The sequence below is a fragment of the Gigantopelta aegis genome, chromosome 7 (genome assembly GCF_016097555.1).
Source record: "Gigantopelta aegis isolate Gae_Host chromosome 7, Gae_host_genome, whole genome shotgun sequence".
Lineage (NCBI taxonomy): Eukaryota > Metazoa > Mollusca > Gastropoda > Neomphalida > Peltospiridae > Gigantopelta > Gigantopelta aegis.
This window is the reverse complement of record NC_054705.1, coordinates 2166706-2173665: the sequence shown is the minus strand read 5'-3', so window position 1 is coordinate 2173665 and position 6960 is coordinate 2166706. Positions and strand designations below refer to the sequence as shown.

Sequence of the window (6960 nt, the reverse complement as noted above, 5' to 3'; positions counted from 1 at the left end):
ACAGCACCACCCCCCCCCCCCCCCACCCACCCCTGCGTGTGCATTAACCTCACCGTGGTGCAGGGGTGAACATTCTTTTATAGAATGGCCAATAAATGCATAACTCCTCGTATGAGGCACCTTGTTTGCCGTGAGGTGCAACCCGTGAAAATGGATGATGGGATCCTGGGGCCCGTTTCACAAAAGTTCGTACGAACAGTTTTACTCTTAAGAGATAAGGTACGAACAAAATGCGTTTCTTAAAGACAGATCGTATTTGTTAGAGACACTGCAAGACAGTGATTACATTCCAAGATATCGATTTCCTCGGACAACAATATTACAACTGACCGATTTGATAAGAGAGGACATCGTGAGACCGAGTTGCAGAAGTCACCCCATTCAACCACACATTCAGGTAAGAAACGCTGCCGGTGAAATATGAAACTGTTACCTTTGAAAACGTATATATTTATCTCCCTTAGATTATACGGTGCTGTTAAAATTGTGCGCTTTGTAATATTTAGTAACCACATTTGTACTTGAATTCAGTGATTTTTTCAAATGTACTTGTAACGAAAGATACTACACATGTATCACTCCTAACTATTTCTATAATCAGTCATCAAAGTTTATCAGTGAATTATAAGCATTTTCTAACAGCAATTTACAATGAAAATAATAAAATTATATATTTCAAATATTGGTGGCAACATTTACATAACTTAATTGTGTGTGTGTGTGTGTGTGCGTTTGTGTGTTAATTTTTAAATGTGAAGTAATTTGGTTTACTGCAGTATGTTGCGGTAGTAATATATATTATTGAAAACGAGAGAAAACAAATACTGATGTGAAATGCACATAATGAGTAATAAATTATTATTTAAAATCAACAAAAGTTCTATAAACATTGATGTTACAGCTTGTTAATGATTATAACTATATTTTCAACTGGAAATGTAAATGTTTCTTTTAAATATTATGCAATCATTTATATCTACATCGGTTAGTAAATTTTTAATGATGTTGATGGTGATAAATAATGGGATGATCAGTTTATTACATGTTGATTTATTTATTACAGTGTATTTGATATATCACAAAATAATTCAAATATATAACTTTAATTGAAGACATTGTCATGGTACATATTTCAAATTTTCAAATTTGTTTCTGTTAAATTTTAAATTTTAAATTTTAAATTCCTACAAGTATATAAATGACATTTTATGATTATACATAACATAACTTACTGTTTGTTGTATGCTATGCAATCATTTATATGTGAATATGTATTAAAAATGTTCCAATGATATGATTGGTGATACAGAAATGGGCGAGTCGTTTCTTAAATGTTTTTCAATTGATTTGAGTGAGTTCGAAATTTCACACAATAGTTCAATTTTTGTTTGTTCTAATTGTATGATTTTTTCATGATACATCTTCTCATGATACATCTTCTCATTTTCCAATTTCTCTCTCTTCAATTTCAAAATGTCCTCACAGAATTCATTATCTGAAAAAGTAATTTGCAACATTGTAATGTACTTAATACAGTATGAATTACAAGTGTTTTATGACTTTGCATGAATTATCAAAAGATTGAATAAGCATAAAATAAGCAACATCAAAAATTGACATTTTATATTGAATATTGAAATATATTAATATATGACATACAGTTAATGTTGCAATGGTAAGTTAGCCATTGATTTCATCTTCTAATACACTATATACTTGTAAATGAAGAATTGTGAAATTCAAGCAACAATAGAAAGGACTACTTGATTCAAGCTCTATTACAATTTCTGAAGGCATGTAATGATATATAAAATATAATAATAAACATGATGTCATTCCTTTATCATAATTATACGTTTAATAACATACCCATTGTCCTTTTATTCTTTTTTTCCGCTTGAAATATGTGGAACATTTGATTCTGTAGTTGGGTCTCCTGAAAATCAAAATTTCCATCAGTTTTTAATGTATGTAATTTAATATTGAATATAACGAATTATATACTTGTTGCATACATATAATTATGTATATAAACATTACACACTGATAACGTGTCATATGAAAAATTGTATGTAACCTGTATCTATATATTGTAATAATCAATATCATCAATTGCAATACACAAGTATGCAATGGACATTATAATTATAATCATTACCAATTCATAAATAAGAAATTAAGTGACTTTTGTATATATTTGTAAAAAGTAAAATGTCAATTGACATGACATATCACTGTAAAGTATGCAACAAATTCTATGTATTATATTTGAAAACCAAATAATTACCTAATGCATTATCTTCATAGCTGGGCCCGGATTCACAAATGTACACTGTTGTTTCTATATATAAAAGTAATGATAACAATATTAATGTTAATAAATGTAACAGTGTACAAATCAATCAAACCGACAATATTATCACTGATAAATATTACTGTAATGGCAATTAATAATAGTAATTGACAATAATACTAATGACTGAAACAAAATGATGATGACAATGATAATGTTAATGATATTGATGATAATAATAACAATAATAATAAAAATAATAGAAATGATATCAATATTTATATCAATAATGACAGTAATAACAATATATATATCAGTAATATTTATATCAATAATAATAATAATCATAATAATAATAATAGTCAGTATTAGTAATATAAAAACATAACAAAAGCAATAACAACAACATTGTACAACATGGTATCAATTACCTTCCACATTGTCATTGTTGTTGATGTCTGATGGAACAGCTGCAAAGAAATTAATGTAATAAATGAGTACAATATGTTTTTTGGTGTTAATATCATTAGTCAAAGTCTATGAATTAAGTGATTTTGTTGTTATTATTACTATTAATATGACTGTGTGTTCAAAATACCAATGATGCATCATTTGCAGCTAGTGTTATACAAAAATCCAAAATGACTGCTATGCAATAAATTGATGTAAAAGATTATTATCTTTATTTTGTAATTGTCATGAAAATTGACTGAAGGTAAAGTATAACAAACAATTACACAAATTTGTGACAAGTAATGATACCTTGCACTGATGGAACACTTTCTTCACTTGTATCGACAGCACCAGGAATTCCTGATATTGCGGTTGGTGAAAGTGTCTGTAAAATCTGTAAAATGACATTTTGAAGACATTAATAGTACTAATTTTGTACACAAGTGTGTAAATATCTGTCTTCATTTCTTTCTCCATATGTCTGTCTGTCTTTCTGTCTATCTCTCTCTTTCTTTCTATGTCTTCTTATCTTTATCTTTATCTTTATATATCTAACATTGATATATAGGTACGTATATATTTATATATATGTGTTTATATGTGTGTGTGTATATGTATGTGTATGTATGTGTCTCATACTGTGTGTATATGTGAGTTTGTGTATGCAATTTGTTTTTTTTTTTTTTTTTTTTTTTTTGGTGCTCTCACATTTTGTCAAGCAGACATATAAGCTACTCCTACTGCCCTTTTTGTCCAACACTCCCTCCTTACAAACATCCTGCACCCACCCATGGCCCTGCATATGACTGCATTTACTTACTTTTCTGTTATTTTCATCCATACACTCTGTTTCTTTTCATGGGTTAATGAGGAAGAAAATTTCCCTCTGATAATGTTAATGTCGCACACCACAGCGTCTGCTAACACTTCCAATTCATTTTCATTCCAGTTGGCCTTCCTCTTTTTCGTTTCCATTGCCATGTCTGCTGTCATTTAGCTTTACTGACGTAACGCAGCGGCATAATTGCAGACGACAAGTAGAAGGTGCAAAAAATATGCGTTCAGCATTAACGATCGATACTAACGTTTTTGAATAGTTCTTACACGCTTTATTCTGTAGATATGAGTATGCTACAAAGTGTTAACAAAAAGTTACTGACAATACACTACTACCGGAAGTTTACGTTGTCATGAATTATTTTATCTCATCTATATAAGAGTGATAAAAATAAAAAATTCGTAAATTAAGAAGTTCTTAAGATAACAACTTTCTTACGAACACTTTCGTGAAACGCACCGTTTTTCTTATCTTTTTTTCTTAAGTTTGTTTCTTACCTTAACTTACGAAGTTTTGTGAAACGGGCCCCTGGTGATTGAGTTGGGGCATACCTGCGGGTATGACTTCTGACAATACATCACTTTGGCCCGGAGTTCATATAGACGGGTGTTCAGGAAGGCCCGACCTGATCAATCGGCTGGTCACGTCACGGTCGAGGGCATACAACCCTTTGCTTTGTTACATTTCCCCTGCGTGTGCTGTAACCTCACCGTGGTGCAGGGGTGTAACATTCTCTTTGAGAATGGCCAATACAGCACAAATTGAAGTTTAGAGTAAAATTCGGTGTCCGTAAATTTCTGTGATATTTTTATTTGTATTTTTGGACAGTTTTTACACTGTTTTTGTTTAAACCTTGAATTTTTATATTGATGTTGATCATCACTTTATTTATTTGCATTACCATAGTTTGACACCCAGTGGCCGATGTATTTTTCGTGCTGGGGTGTCGTTAACCATTCATTCATTCATTCATTCATTCATTTATTTATTTGCATTACCATAGTTTGACACCCAATAGCCGATGTATTTTTCGTGCTGGGGTGTCGTTAAACATTCATTCATTCATTCATTCATTGTTACATTTCCAAAGAACAAACATTGTTTCAATGGTCATATGTTGTGTTGCTCTTGGGGCGGTGGCTAGGGTCAATCAGGTGATTTATTATTTCTTATTGCCTGAGTATCTCAACCATGTATCCCTGGCATGATTGTCTGCTGGTTATCCGCAGCATCATGTCCCCTTGTTGGACTCCGTGGTGGATGGGGAGCATGAGTGATGAATTATATGAACTATATTATGGCTCAAACAACAACACAAACTTTTGATGGGACCCTGAAAAGGGTCCACACCGAAGTTTCGGACTCTTCATCATCAGATGAAGAGTCTACGACATTGTTTGTAAAGAAATCCAGAGTGATTTCTTCAAAAACCTGGCCACGGTTTCTTGTCATCGGGTCTACTGATGATGAGGCCTTGAAGAAATTGTCGCCTTTTGCGATTCGAAAAGGGCTCGAAGGCTTGGCCGGCGAGCCTAAAAGTGTTAAGAAATTAACAAAAATGGCTCATTGTTGATCGAATGCTCAACAGAGAGTCATTCCAGAAATTTTCTTAAATCAAAACATTTATGTAATATTTCCATCAAAGTCAGTCCTCACGCCAGGCTTAATTCCTCTAAAGGAGTGGTTCGGTCTAGGGATTTGGAAGGAGTCAGTGAGGATGAGATTTGCGAAAATCTCTCCTCACAAGGTGTCACATCAGTCAAGCGGATTAAGGTCCGTCGGAACAATGAACTGGTTTCGACGAACACCTTAATCCTTACATTTAATATGCCAACCCTTCCAAATTCTGTCAAAGCAGGTTATTTAAATATACCTGTCGTGCCGTATATTCCTAACCCTTTACGATGTTTCAAATGCCAAAGATTTGGACATGGACAAAATACATGCCGTAACAGATTGACATGTGCTCGTTGTGGTCAATTTGACCATGACAGCAAGGCATGTCAAAATGATATGGCATGTACCAACTGTAAAGGGAAACACTTTGCGTACTCGCGAGAGTGCCCAAGGTGGAAAGTGGAAAAAGACCTCTCTTCACAGGCTAGAAAGGTTGTGGAAGCATCAACACCTCCAGCAACTGGTAAATCGTATGCCACTGCTGTGAAGGTATCTACAACCAGTATAGCCATTCAGACAGACCTTACATGGCCTAATGGTGAGGACAAATTTAAGAAGATTTCTAATATTGAAAAAGTTCAAAAGCAAACTACAAAAGCTGCTAATAAACAAGTTTCCAAATCATCCCAGGTGTCTTTGGATTCTACCAATCCATCAAGAGGTTCATCTTCTGGGGAGCCAGGTCCCAGTAAGCCTCCGCCACGGAAAGACGTTAAAAAACCCAATAAGGATTCTTCTTCAGGACGTCTGAAGAAATATGAAAAACAGTTGGTTCCGAACAACAATCCTTTTGAAGCTTTGACTGATGTGGATGATCAAATGGATATAATGCCAGATGATTGTCCACAATCACAAAGATCTCGAAAGCCAAAGATAACTCCCGTACTTCCCCTAATGGCTAATTCAGTCATTCAGTGGAACTGCCGTGGGCTTGGGCCCAATTTTGATGAATTAAGTCTTTTAATTCAAAAACATAATCCTCTTGCAGTGTGTCTTCAGGAAACTTTCTTGAAGGACACTGATCATATTACTATGAGAGGATTTAACCTCTATCATAAATTTCAAGAAACTGAAAATAGAGCATCTGGGGGGTGTTTCCATTTTTGTTAATGAAAACATTCCTCAGAGTATAGTAGCATTAACTACAAATTTACAAGCTGTGGCTGTAAAGGTCACGGCTCATAAAACTATAACTCTGTGTTCAGTTTACTTGCCACCTCGAAACCATTTTAGTTTTAATCCTAGGGACTTTCAATGTCTCTACTCCCTTTATTATTATGGGAGATTTTAATGGTCACCACACTTTGTGGGGGTGTGAGGATGTAAATATTAGAGGTAAACAATTAGAAGACTTAATTCTCAAAAATGACTTACTTTTCTTCAATGATAAAAGTCATACATATTTTCATTCTGCAAGTGGTTCTTTCACTTCTATAGATTTAACCCTTTGTAGTCCTTCACTTTTTCTTGATTTCTCCTGGAAAGTTGGTTCAGACCTTTGTGGTGTGACCACTTTCCCATTATTTTGGAGAATGATGGACCACCATCACTTGAAAGGGTTCAAAGGTGGAGGTTGGCGAAGGCAAATTGGGGTCAGATTTGAAACGTTTTGTAGGGAAGCTTTCATCGATAATCATCAATGGGCAACTGACAATGGCTTTCGATTGTATGTAACTTTATTTTCTGTGAAAATTAACAG

At 33.8% G+C, this 6960-nt stretch overlaps 1 long non-coding RNA gene across 1 annotated transcript; it reads right to left on the bottom strand.

Annotated features, from left to right (window-relative positions):
* Positions 1–1428: 1428 nt before the first annotated feature.
* On the bottom strand, positions 1429–2324 carry LOC121376937. The gene is made up of 3 exons (XR_005958558.1): positions 2288–2324; positions 1870–1936; positions 1429–1495 (listed from the first exon to the last, which is right to left on the bottom strand). It is a non-coding gene; the product is annotated as an uncharacterized LOC121376937 (long non-coding RNA).
* Positions 2325–6960: the final 4636 nt, after the last annotated feature.